The sequence below is a fragment of the Eucyclogobius newberryi genome, unplaced genomic scaffold (assembly GCF_026437365.1).
Source record: "Eucyclogobius newberryi isolate DKJ021-1_F unplaced genomic scaffold, fEucNew1.0.hap1 SCAF_9, whole genome shotgun sequence".
NCBI classification, from domain to species: Eukaryota; Metazoa; Chordata; class Actinopteri; order Gobiiformes; family Gobiidae; genus Eucyclogobius; species Eucyclogobius newberryi.
In genome coordinates this window covers 3,092,756-3,107,258 of record NW_027316532.1, presented here as the reverse complement: position 1 = coordinate 3,107,258, position 14,503 = coordinate 3,092,756, and positions in this window count along the sequence as shown.

Here is a 14,503-nt window from a genome sequence, read left to right as displayed (position 1 = left end):
TTATTACTGTATAGAGGGCCAAAAACACAAAGTGGGCGGAGCCCACTCAAAATTATCGAAAGTACCCGTCAGTGACCAGGGACCCACACCATGAGGTAGGAAAGCGCGAGCGCTTTCCGAAAATGTATAGTTTATGATATTTGAAAAATGGGAAACATTGTTTTCGCATCGGAATATTATTCTTTCTTCTTCTTCTCGGGACCAACCCCCCCATTTTTCACCCAGTGAACATTGACGAAAAGTCACAAAAATTTGCACACCTCTAAAAATCGTGCCTCTCTACATTCTGGCTATTTCCCTTTTCTAAAATAAAAAAAATTGGCGCGTCAGCGCCCCCAAATGTACCAAAAATGCATTGAGGGATGGGAAATGACCCAAAAAAAATCTGATCGTAGAATCATGAAATTTGGCGCAGAGGTAGATAGTGACAAGAGAAGTAAAAAATATTATTACGGCAACGCCGTCCGCCCAACCAAATGTCGGCCATATTGCTTCAAAAATGGCTAAACATGACTTCGGAGTTTTTCCAAACGTCGTACTTTTACGAACTCCTCCCAGGGCGTTGGCCCTAAAAAGCTGAAATTTGGTGAAAATGCTACTGAGGAGTGGGACATCAAAAGTTATCCAAATTACATTGATACCTCTCACGGTCTCTGTGCGGCGAAGCCGCAAACTGTAGCTAGAATTTCAGAAATCTCCCATATGTAAAATTTCTGCCGTTTGCGCAGATAAAGTCCGAATTGCGTCAAATTAGAATCAGTTGTTAAACTCTTTGCCCTAAACCTACTTGAAGTGAAATAAATTTATTTGGCGCCACAGCGCCCCCTACAGATTTTATATGGAGGTTGAATGTTTAGTTTTGCGAAATTATCTGAAATTTGACATACAACTCAATTTTGGCATCCCCATCAAAAAAGTCAGTGAGACCCATGTCATAATTGTTATGGCGTTGCCGTAGCGATGACCAAAACCTCCCATGTTATTCCAATGGGGAAATCGCCAGAACATGTTTACACTTTAGACTTTCACAAACTCCTCCCAGGGCGTTAGCCCTATTAACCTGAAATTTGGTGAGACTCATCTTCAGTGGTGGACCATCAAAAGGTATCCACATTTTTATTCAAAGAGTCACGGTGTCTGTGCGGCAAAGCCGCACATTTTGCCAAGAATTCAAAATAAAATTGCTTTTTGATGGTAAAACAAAGGGGAGAAGATGTGACAGCGTCACAGATTCAGCAGTAGGCGTAATAAAAGGACAATTGGGGCACGTTAGCGCCCCCTCCTCTTGCGGCCTGGCGGCGGCGTAGCGAGGGCCGATCATTGCCGCTTGCGGCTATATTTTGCATTATCACTTATGTATCCAGTATTTTGTTACTGTTTCACACCTGCCATATGAAGAACAGGCTAAACTCACCCTTACAGCTAATGTAATGTTATTTGACAGGGCTGCATGATTTGGGAAAAATACCAAAGTGCGATTTATGTTTTAATAAACATAAATCTATTGTAGGGGACCCATATGTTCTTAGCGTAAACTATGGCCCTAGAGAAAAGTGAGATAATAATGAATGATTAAATTACTCAAATTGACCACAATATAATTGGGCTTTGTCGATTTAAAATACCCAAGATGAAATAAAATAAATAAGCTGTAATAAATTAAGTTTCAAAACTGCCAACCACTCACCAATAGAAGGAGTGAAAGGCAAAAGTACATTTGTCCCTTAATGTTTGACCTTAAAATAGTACTCAATGGGCAGTGATATTGCTCATCTGAGTGCCCGGTGCGGACTAACTGCTGCAGATTCTATATTTTAGTCAAATCTGAGAGCAATCAAAACCAACTACCTCCTCATCAATTACCCACCGCCGCCCCATCCGTCTCTGCTCAGTTCTGATGGATGGACACGGAGCGGTCTAATTAATGGATAAATTATGGAATGGACTCGATTCATCACTGTACTGTCGTTTCTATTAAATTCACAGTCTCTCCCTGTGTATCCCGGGCTCGGCTGCTCCGCTTTCCTGCTCATATCAATCATAAATCAAAGAAAAATATTACTCCCGGCTGGAGACGAGACGCCTTTTTTCTAGGTTATGGTTTGGTTGGGTAAATTTTGGTCTTTGATGGTGAAAATGAAAAGGATCCCTAGTGTACCGGCACTGGAGAGGTGCATGAAGCACAGCACCTGAGGCCGCAGCAAAACTACAAATTGATTGAGGAAAATATGCCTTTTTTATGGCCTGTTACCCATTTCTGGATTTTGAATTCATTGAAAATATTCTATTGACTTGGAGTTTTAACAGTGTGTTGTTTTGGAAAATATCAGGGGAACTTGACATTAACCTAAAAAAAATAACAGGTTCAACATTTCTGGACTTTTAATTTAGATATTTATTATGAGTATGTCTTATAATGGTTAGACAGATGCTAGTTTCATGCCCAAAACTACCCTGAGAGAAGGGCAAAGGAACATTTTACTGTTCAAAACAATTAACCAAAAGTGGCTGTAACAATACATTAAAAGAATAGTATTTGGAGTATTAAAATAGAAAGTAAAAGTAAAATCCCAATTGCCACAATAAATAAGTGTCTGATATTTTTTTTCATTTTAGCAATAAAATAGTGTCTCAGTGTTGATAGAAGACTATTCCACAGATTCCCACCCAAACACAGTCTGAACAAAGGTTGTACGACTGGGGGGAATCACCAAATCCCTTTGTTGTCCTTAATAAACTCCTTCAGCGGTGGTGGTGCAAGGCAGTGTAGGGCCATTGTTTACAGTGATGTAGCATGAAAGGGCAGTGCTCTTGGGTGTCACGTTTAACTAAAAAAAGGACATGTCACTGCCTTTTCTAACGCTAGGAACTGACCTTTCGGCATCTACTGGCTGCAGAGGGAATTACATGTGGGAGACACATGTTCTAGCATAAATATTGTTATTATTATTGTGCAATTACTTGCAAAAAACTCATTCAAACGGAGGCAATCAACTGTGCACTGGCGCTGTCCATGGTGCTGAACTGGAAAAAAAAAAAAACTTCACTGGTGCTGCACATGGTGCTGGGCTGAAAAACTACACTGGTGCTGTCCATGGTGCTGGACTGAAAAACTGCATTGGTGCTGGACCTACATTCATAAATGTGACGAAGCGCCATAAATGCCGGAACATGTCGGCCCCGACCAAACTGAGAAAATAGGGTTTTCATTTTTTTCCCCCAAATTTGTGATTTGCGTTTTTTTGCATTATGTGAAAGTGGAAGTTATAAAGGAGCCCCTCCGTGCTTCAGATACCAGTATTCATTACCTTAAAAGTACACATTAAGCCATTAAAAATGGGTAGTTTTTGTGCTCCGCACATTACCTTTTTTCAGCAGCGCATGTTGATATTTTTCCACCAATCAGCTGCGAACCACATGGTTACAGCTACGTGTTCTCCTCTCAGAGACATTATTCATTTGTCCCGACTTTCTCCAGAGCTTATGATTCCCTGGACTACATTGCAACGGAACTGAGGTACTCCGTTCAGCACGGAGGCGAGGGGCGCGGGGTCAGCATAATTTTTTGGTGTCCCACTGCCATCCTCAAACCTCAGCCCAGCGAGAACACTGTTTCATTATGTACATATCATGCCAAGTGTTCAATGTTTTGTTGTTTGTGTTGCATTGAATCACCTGTGAATTCTGTTCATCGACAAATGGCAATAAACCCTATTCTGATTCTGATTCTGAATCTTTGATGCTATTCAGGGCCTTTTTATAATCCAAGTATTTCCATTTTAATATAGTTACTTCTAATTCTGATTCAAGTCCAGTTCAAAAACAAGACTACTCTAGTCTTTAGTGACAGCGCATAAACTTTAAAATACTCCTCCTCACCTTCAAAGCTCTTCACCACCTGTCTGACCTCCTCATCCCCCACCGCCCCTCCCGAGCTCTCCGATCCTCCTCCTCTCTCACCCTGACTGCACCAACATCCCGACTCAAAACTTTTGGTGACAGAGCATTCTCCCGAACAGCACCCCGACTCTGGAACTCCCTCCCCCAACCTGTCCGCCACTCTCCCTCACTCACAACATTCAAATCCCGCCTAAAAACATACCTCTTCACCCAAGCCTATGACCTCCCCTACCCCTAGCCTGCTCTACCCCATTGCCTACTCTTCTACCCCCTGTTACATCCCCATCTTTTTCTCTCTACTTCTTCTGTCTTGTTCATTTTATCTGTATATTAATGTGTTCTGTACGTGTTGTCCCCCCCGTCTGTAAATACCCCCCCCCCCTTTTTATTATGTTCAGCGTCTTTGGGTCACTGAAAAGCGCTATATAAATAAAAGTTATTATTATTATTATTATTATTAGCTGTAGGGGGAGGTGCTGTCAGTGTGACAGGGGAAGGGTTTATTTCAATGAGACGCAAATGAGCCCCGCCCCCCTGTGACTCTGGGCTCACTCAGGTGAGAATCTTTAGAGGCAGTTTTCTCAGTAAGAGGAATTCAGAGTTGTTTACATTCAAATGACCACAACTTACTCAAATATGATCAGATGTGCATGAGTGAGACATCATTGTATAGCTTTGAATTCACACTTTCTGAATCTGTGAATAACTCAAAATGTCTCTGGGTAGACATGTAACTGGTTTATCCACGGTCAGACACATATATATAATTTCCATTGTGAATAGAATCATTAACATTGTCTATGTATGTATTATGTGAACATTGCATTATTGATTTGATTATGTTACATTTTCCTTCCTCACCCTATCATTTATTTTGATGGATGAAAAAAGTTACATTGTTAACTTAACTTGATTTTTTAACCTTAACCACTAGTGCCAATACATTTCTAAATTTCTAAAAACTTTGACCATGCAACAGTTTGATGTCCTGTGGTATGACAGCTGAAGAAAAATACAATCATTTAAGAATGGACAGTTACATAATTATTAAACTAACGCTATAGACATATTAGGTAATTTATGATATTTTTATTACAAATTTGTCTTGAATGTCCTGCACAAGTTGATACATATAAAATGAAAAGTACAAGGCTAGTGTTGTAGATTTTGTATTTATTTTTTCCCTACAAAGACGTGTCACACCGCTGACAGAAATGTCAACTACTAAAAAATAATAAATAAATCATACCGTTTTCCAGTCATGTCATTCCTTTTTGTGTATTAATACATATTTTTCAAACTGAAAGAAAAGAGGGAAAATGAAAAAACACAAGACAGAAAAAGACAAAAAGAGAAGACAGATGGGTGTTTAAAAAAAAAGAAAAAAAAGGGCATCGCATAAAAAGATTGAGAGTCGAAAAGTTTTGTTTTTCTAAAAACAGTGTCCAAATGACTGCAACAGAATCTTTTTCTACAATCCCATGAAAAGAAAGGTAAAGGCACAAAACAATTGTCACAAAGTCATTCCATCCCGCTCCGATTAATTGTGTTGAACAATTGTGCAAATGTTTGTTTCGGGATCTTCTATGATGTGTTTTATTTGCGATATAATATAAAAGTATTGTATTCACATTTTACCACTGTACCTACATTTCGCATAAAGTTATAATTGTGTTAGCAAAGTAGAATTTATGTGCGAAAACTTTTTTATTGCTTGACATTACTATCTTCCATAGCAGATTCTGAGACGTCTTCTTATTAAATTGGGAGCGGACGCAATGAATAAAACACGTGGATGTCAGCGCTGGGTTGTGCCTCTGCCAGGTTTAGCGCCGCACACATATGGGACTGTGTGTGTGTGTGTGTGTGTGTGTGTGTTTTGTAACAGTAGGATCCTCCTCGAGCCCGCCATGTGATGTCCAGCCTCGTTATCTGTAGAAGGGAGATGGGGCTTTCTCAGAGTGTCAAACCAGGAATACTTTAAACTTAATATAGAGTTAACAAGGCGAGCTATATGACAAATAAGGCATGCTCTGCTATTATAGTGATCGTGAAAGTGCTGTAATGTCAGTGTGTGTGTTAGTTATAAGCAATGTTCATCATGAGTGTCATATTATCAAATTTTAGAATTTTTGGGGGGAATATAGGGATTTTACGAATGTTCTCGTCCCCACAGACATTGTTTAATTGTTTTGTGATTAAGTTGTGATTTTGTGAGTTGTGATACAAAAATAAATTGAATTGAATTCTCGATTCAATATATATAAATTTGCATAATGCTGTTTTGCAGATATGCTATATTTGAATATCGAGTATATCATTTATAGTGAAAAGTGCTACAAAAAGGTAATATTTCATTGCACTTAATTAATTGAACAGACATTTCATTTTTGTCTTATAATTAAAGCTCATCTGATGTGTTTAAATAAATGTTTAAACACATTTCTGTTGGATTTACAAATATCGTTTGAATATTATCAGGTTTCAGTCGCTTTTCCTCAGGCCCCGTGTTCCAGCCGTTTCTCCTCGCAGTGCCCGAGAAGAAGCGACTGGAACCTGGCAACGCAGTGTACCATTAAAGAGGAGTTAAGGATGCCATTTTTGTTTAAAAAGAAGAGAACCAAAAAGAGAACCACTCTTTCAAGAGAAATGGAGCTTTAAGGTAAAACCTATTGTTCATGTATAATAGTGTTTTGAAGCCATGGGGCGGCTGAAGCCCTGCCCATTCTGAAGCTAATCAGGTACTTAGGGATGACGGAGCGACAGTCCGTTTAAAGTAGGATTTAGAACGTCTTGTTTTTCTAAAAACAGTATCCAAATGACTACAACTGAATATTTTTTGACAATTTAAAGGTAGTGAGTTCAACCCTCAAACGGGGCAGTGTTTCTAGCCCCAGATTTTCTAATTCAACATAAAACCTTTGAAGCCCCGAAACAATGAGTTAAAAATACAACTGGTCTGGACCAGGTTCAACCCAGGTCTGGACCAGGTCTGAACAAGGTCTAACCCTAACCCTGATGAGGGGGTTGAAACTCTGGGTTTGTACCACTATTGCTTGCTGTAATCTTTGTGTTTGTGTTCCTGGTATATTACTGGTTTAATGACAATATTTTTTTATCTCACAAATATACAGACAAGGATCTTGTAGTTCAGGGGTAGATGCTCTAAGCAATGTTTGAAATGACCATGAAAAATGAAACACAGGACGAACAAAAGAGAAACACATGTTTAAACAAAATCTGTCAAAAGCTATGCTGTCTGTATTCCTTCTATTAAGCTATGGTTGTTATTCCAAAAAGGTCTAACCCAGGTCTGGACCAGGTCTGAAGAAGAATACACTGAATAGAGACATGGACGATTCGCACACGACTAGAAACAAACGTTTGTGATTCTTACAATAAACCCGAAATCCTGAGGTAGAACACCAGCTGAGTAGGCCTCGTTAGCGCAGTAGGCAGTGTGTCAGTCTCATAATCTGAAGGACGTGAGTTCAATCCTCACAATTGGAAATATTGTAAAAAAAAAAAAAAACTATAATAATTTGCAAGAGACAACATGCATGCATGAGACATTGCATGAGACAACACAAGCTGGGAAGTTGGGAGCTACTTGGACATTACAACACAGTGCCCACCAGCTTTGAGGGCAAGAGGAAGGAGGAAAAAGCATCTGGAACGCCCTCTCAGTCAGTGGTTACCTAAACTAATCCTGTCAGAAAATAACCCTCCTTTCTAGAGAACTTTTCTCATTCAACTTGAAACCCCGAAACAACAAGCTTTAAAAACACCACTGGTTTTCCTGCGTTGGCACATTTACACCCGTGAAAAAAACTCCTGGTATAGTCCTGGTTTAACGCCGATATGGAGGAGTTGTTTCTCCTCAGGCACCACGTTGTCAGGTTCCAGTCGCTTCTTTCTGATTTTCGAGTGGTCAGATTCCAGTCGGTTCTCCTTGTCTCCCGCGTTGCCAAGTTCCAGTCGCCCAAGTATTTGTAATAGGGTACTTGTTCAATCATATTACCATCAAGCGTAAGAATATATATATATTTTGGGTCACATAGATTTTGTTTCGTTTGAATTCATTCATTCTTGAGTATTTTGAATCACATCACAAGAAGGTGCCTTAGCATACAGAATTGCATCATCTGCATTCAAGTGGATGCTACTGTGTTTTAGATTATGTCCAATTGAGTTTATATAAATTGTAAATAACAGTGGTTCAAGGACAGAGCCTTGAGGAACACCTGTATTAAGGTACGAAAATTCAGATTGAAAGCCATCAGCAGAAACAGCTTGAGCTCTATTTGTGAGGTAATCTGCATTTTGTTTTTAATTTGTATTGAACCCAAAAGCATCCAGACGATCCAAGAGAATACAGTGATCCACTAAATCAAAGGCCTTTGACAAATCAACAACAACAGCAGCACATTCTTCAGGATTGTCCAATGCAATAGCAATATCATTTATAACTTTGGTAGCAGTTGTGATTGTATTAAGCCCTGGTCTAAATCCAGATTGGTAACTGTTTAAAATTGAATATTTGGTTAAGAAAGCACGCACCTGGTTACTTATTAGCTTCTCCAAAAGTTTTGCTAGGCAGGATAGTTTTGAGATTGGGAATGAGATTGAAATAAAGAGTTGCTAATTCTTCTGTGACTTTACTTTACACCGTCTTGTAATGATGATCGACTTTCGTATTTCAACCCAGATCCTCCAATGTCCTCCATGTCAAAACCAAGGCTTTTTCAAATTCCACAATTTCAACTATTAAATTTCAACAATGACTTTCACATTTCCTCGACAGCGCAATTAACACTGATAATCCTGCATGAAAAACCAGATTGACACTCCTGAACTCATCGTTTTTAAACTTTCCGGGTGAAAAAAAACGACTCTTTTGCAAGACACTGAAAACTTTGAATTCCGGGATTGGATTCTGCGATGGAGAAAGGCTGTCTCGTAAGTGTAATCTATTGACGCGGGGTGGTTTTTACATCGGCATTATGCGACTGAAAAGCGGGGCGCCTTTTGTGGATTTATCTCCCTCTCCCACGCAGTTTCTTGCTGTGTAATTTTCTGATAACGGCAAAATGGAAGCACTAGACTCTAAAAAGACACTGAAGCTCCACTGTGCAATTATACAAGTCCAAAGGAAAGTCTAGCCGTCCATAACACAAGACGGGGAGGAAGAAAGCAGGGGAAGCCGTGAGTTTGGGCCGACTGAAACAAAGTATGTGTCAGTGGAGGAAGAAGTACGTCGTTATGGTACAAAATACTGAAAGTACAGATACAGAAACAAAACAATTACTCAAGTGAGAGTAAAAGTATCACATGAAAAAGGCAATTAAAGTGTTGAAGTACCCTTTTAAAGTACAAAAGTATTTCACACAGTTCTTGAGAATTGTTAAATGTGATCTTGAGAAAGAATTGTTTAATTTTTTTGATGAAAAGAAGCTTCTGAATGTGTAGTAGTATTTATTTATACTGTATATTCTTATCTGTTCTAAAATTTGGGGAAGATGTTACCATGAATGCACCCCTAACCCATTTCAGGCCGTCTCACGCCATTAAAAAATGTTTTTTTACTTAAAAGGGCTGTACCTTTTAGATCTGTTTTGCCCCAGCACAGATGTATAGTAAAAACATATATTTGGGTAAAAATGAGTCCATTGAGCGGGCTCTACATTTAATAATAAAGCAGGAAGTACGTTGTTAGCATGTTTGTTAGCTTCACTGCGACGACAAAACTCTGCTCTGGACTCTGAAAGTTGTGAAAAGTGCTTTTAAACTCATTGCGGTGAATACTTAGGATAATGTGAAAGTGATAGAAAAGTGAACAATAAGTTTGGGCTGCTGCAAACTATTCAGTTCTGAAATATATGTACACAATTATTGACTCACACCGTCCCTGTGACTGTATTATCTATAGTTAGTTTTAGCAGCACAATTTACATATTGGTAATGAAAGTACAATTCTAAATAGACAATAGACATCAATGACATATGCCGACATCAATAAAGTACAGATGCAGTAGTCATTTATCATTTATCAGCTTATTCCATTGTTTTGTCCGATAAGAGAGGGCAGATTGGGAATACTGCATTGGTGTGGGTAGTTGAGTAGAAATTACAGGTACTACTCTTAGATGTAATGGAGTAAAAGTATCCAATTCGAGTATCCAATTCAAGTTTACAGATGGCTAAAAAGACGTGGGTCAGGCGATAAAGCGGTCTACTTACGCGACTCATTATGTGCAGTTATTTGATATTTTTTCCACACCAAGAGTTTAAGTGCTATCATGTAGTGTTTGTGTTTATAATGTTCTGACCGCAGCATGCGTTTGGTAAATGCACTGTTTGACCAATGTCTGCTGCGTAGAGGTGACTGTAAATCTGGCACGTGTCCATTTTGAAGGCTTTTTAGTTCTGTGGAGGAGAATGGCCTCAAACCAACTGATTCAGGGCGCAATGGTTCATTTGCACACCAAGTAAGGCCACTAATGTTTGTTCAAGGGCTTTACTCCTGTTTTCCTCGAACTATCAGTGGCGGACATTTTTGGTGATTTTTTAGGCCCGAGCGCCACAAGCTGGCGAGAGGCCTATTAATCTCGTAAGGCCGTGTGAAGCACGGCTGCGAAAGTGCGCACGTAGTGCGCACGAAATCGAGCGCGAAGCGCTCGCCCACTTCCAAACACTCACTAACGCACTCCTTCACTCATGCACGCCCCGTGCATACTAATTAGTAGTAGGAAAATGGAACATTACCGTTGTAAACGGGCGAAGCCCGTGCAAAAGTGCGCACTAAACGAGCACTTTACATTGAGATGACGACCGCGAAGCGGTCGTCATCCCCATATAAAGCACTCATTTGCGCTAAGTAGCTCACGAATACGTTCCCCATCTCTTGCATGTTCCGTGCATATAAGCATGTAATGCAAAAATTGAACATTATTACTGTATAGAGGGCCAAAAACACAAAGTGGGCGGAGCCCACTCAAAATTAACGAAAGTACCCGTCAGTGACCAGGGACCCACACCATGAGGTAGGAAAGCGCGAGCGCTTTCCGAAAATGTATAGTTTATGGTATTTGAAAAATGGGAAACATTGTTTTCGCATCGGAATATTATTCTTTCTTTCTTTCTTCTTCTTCTCGGGACCAACCCCCCTATTTTTCACCCAGTGAACATTGACGAAAAGTCACAAAAATGTTCACACCTCTAAAAATCGTGCCTCTCTACATTCTGGCTATTTCCCTTTTCTAAAATAAAAAAAATTGGCGCGTCAGCGCCCCCAAATGTACCAAAAATGCATTGAGAGATGGGAAATGACCCAAAAAAAATCTGATCGTAGAATCATGAAATTTGGCGCAGAGGTAGATGGTGACAAGAGAAGTAAAAAATATTATTACGGCAACGCCGTCCGCCCAACCAAATGTCGGCCATATTGCTTCAAAAATGGCTAAACATGACTTCGGAGTTTTTCCAAACGTCGTACTTTTACGAACTCCTCCCAGGGCGTTGGCCCTAAAAAGCTGAAATTTGGTGAAAATGCTACTGAGGAGTGGGACATCAAAAGTTATCCAAATTACATTGATACCTCTCACGGTCTCGGTGCGGCGAAGCCGCAAACTGTAGCTAGAATTTCAGAAATCTCCCATATTTAAAATTTCTGCCGTTTGCGCAGATAAAGTCCGAATTGCGTCAAATTAGAATCAGTTGTTAAACTCTTTGCCCTAAACCTACTTGAAGTGAAATAAATTCATTTGGCGCCACAGCGCCCCCTACAGATTTTATATGGAGGTTAAATGTTTAGTTTTGCGAAATTATATGAAATTTGACACACAACTCAATTTTAGCATCCCCATCAAAAAAGTCAATGAGACCCATGTCATAATTGTTATGGCGTTGCCGTAACGATGACCGAAACCTTTCATGTTATTCCAATGGGGAAATCGCCAGAACATGTTTACACTTTAGACTTTCACAAACTCCTCCCAGGGCGTCAGCCCTATTAACCTGGAATTTGGTGAGACTCATCTTCAGGGGTGGACCATCAAAAGTTATCCACATTTTCATTCAAAGAGTCACGGTGTCTGTGCGGCAAAGCCGCACATTTTGCCAAGAATTCAAAATAAAATAGCTTTTTGATGGTAAAACAAAGGGGAGAAGATGTGACAGCGTCACAGATTCAGCAGTAGGCGTAATAAAAGGACAATTGGGGCGCGTTAGCGCCCCCTCCTCTTGCGGCGTGGCGGCGGTGTGGCGGCGGCGTGGCGAGGGCCGATCATTGCCGCTTGCGGCTATATTTTTTTTTTTCTTTGTAATTTAAGCTACTTTATCTGTTCATTTGTTACTTTTGGTTGCTGATTACTTTTTTGAAAGAACTCGCCCAACACTGTTTGTGTCACGTCTTAAGCCAAACTTTTTTATTTTTGAGTCGGGGATCACTTGTCCCCTGCTTGTCTCAATCGAGATGTTATTGCTTTGTTTTGTTTGGAATGTTCCATAGTATCTTTCATTTATTCAATTACTGGTGTTTTTGTTGCTAAAAATACATTGTTACTGTGGCGGTCTTGCCTCTCCATAGATCTGACCTGTAACTTTTCTTGTGAGATATTCCGCTCACCCCATGGAGACGAGCAGACGACAGAAAAGTCAAACTTTTAACACTGGAAAAAGTTGAACTGCAAAGCTGGATTTTTAACTGCGATTATCAGGTTAACATTAAAGCGCATCATACATTTAACGCTCCCCTCATTTCGCCGAGGTCTTCCCTATTGTCATGGAGTGAATAGTTTGTGTATTTTATCAGCGAAGCATCCGTCACATTCAACGCAGAAATATTTAACATCTAAATTGTCATCTTTTCTACCACAATGTGAAGCGCCGAGCTCACACAATCTCACAGACCTTTTGCACAGCGGAAACCGATTGGAATCTGCACCAGTGCTTTTGAAGGTGACTCCTTTAAGACCAAGTCCGGGTCCAATCTTGGCGGATTTCATCAAAGTCTGTCGCCTGCGATAAGGCTTTGGTTGAGGCGGGGGGGGTCCAAATTGGCGGGGGGGATTTTGGATCCTGAGCCACTGTAATCTGTGGTTGTTTTCAGATGGTTGAACGTGGTGATGTAATAAATATCATAATCGTAACAATTTTAGAAGCAAAGGGGGGGAATACATGGCATACAAATAGGCCTAAATTTACTTTTTGTGCCTGTTTTTGTCACATTAACTTAATTTTGTCTAAGTTCCTAAAGCTGATCACAATATTCAGGATAGTAATGTGTTAGATGAAATGAAAGATTTCACTCGTCTCAGCAATCATGAATCATTTTTGTATTGTTTTTTCTCAATTGTAGCATTAAAAATTGGCATTGTGACATCCCTAAATGCAAGGCAAGTTTATTTGTAGAGCACAATCCATACAAAGTGTTTCACACAACCAGAAAAATGCATTAAAATAACAAAGACATGACAGAAATCACAAAACAGTTTAAGACATAAAAGACAGATTTTAGCTGCATAAAACTGAAACCCAGATTCCCCATGTTGAGTCCAGACTCTGGCACCAGCAGGAGGTTCATAACATGTCTGAGATGTACTTTGGTGCTAGGCCATGGAGAGACTTGTCCACAAGCAGAGCTGCTTTAAAGTCTCTTCTCTGAGCCACAGGGGGCAGTGCAGAGACCTGAGAACACGACTAATGTGATGGTACTTCCTGGTTCTAGTCAGGACCCGAGCAGCAGCGTTCTGGATGTACTGCAGCTGTTTTACAGCTCGTTTGGAGAGGCCAGTGAGCAGGCCGTTACAGTCTAATCTACTGGAGACAAACGCATGGAGAAGTCTCTCCAAGTCTGGTGTAGACACTATACTTTACTTGTAGGATTATATTTTTATTTACCATGTCCTCTCATCAAGTCATATTTTAGAATGTTATTCTAAATGTTTAAAATTAAAATTCTATGTTCGACTCCCAGTGTGGAGCCTTTCTGTGTGGAGTTTGCATGTTCTCCCTCTGTCTGTTTCCTCTGCCACTAAGCACAATAGTACAATGGGACTATCCTGGTAAATAAATGTCAACAAAGTCTTTATAGCAGCAATAATACTAGGCGTGTCACAATAAATACTATAACGACTTATTGTTCAATATATGATAGATGTAACATTATTTTCTGTACAATCTTTTGCTGTTTGGAGTTGAATAATTAACAAATCTATGGCTTGTGAACAATAGTAGCTAACTACTGTATTATTTTATTCTGTTATATTACAGCTCATGGTTTTACATGTGCTCAGGTCACGTCTCCCTTCAAGTCAGGCTAAAACAAATGCATTATAATTAGCGGCATGCAATCTTGACAACATAAACCTCACAATAAGTTCTTTTAAAACACAAAACAGATTCAGCCTTTGCATAATGATGAATAATGAGTTTTGGAGGAATTGAGCAGGATTTAAAGTCTCACTAAATTACAATGCGACACATCATTAATTATGAAAAAATACTAAACCGCCTGGAGCTTAACACTTATCTTTGCCTCCCGCCTAAAATCGCACTACACAAGTTCTTTAAAAAGTGCTGTTGCAAATGAGAGGGAAAAAGA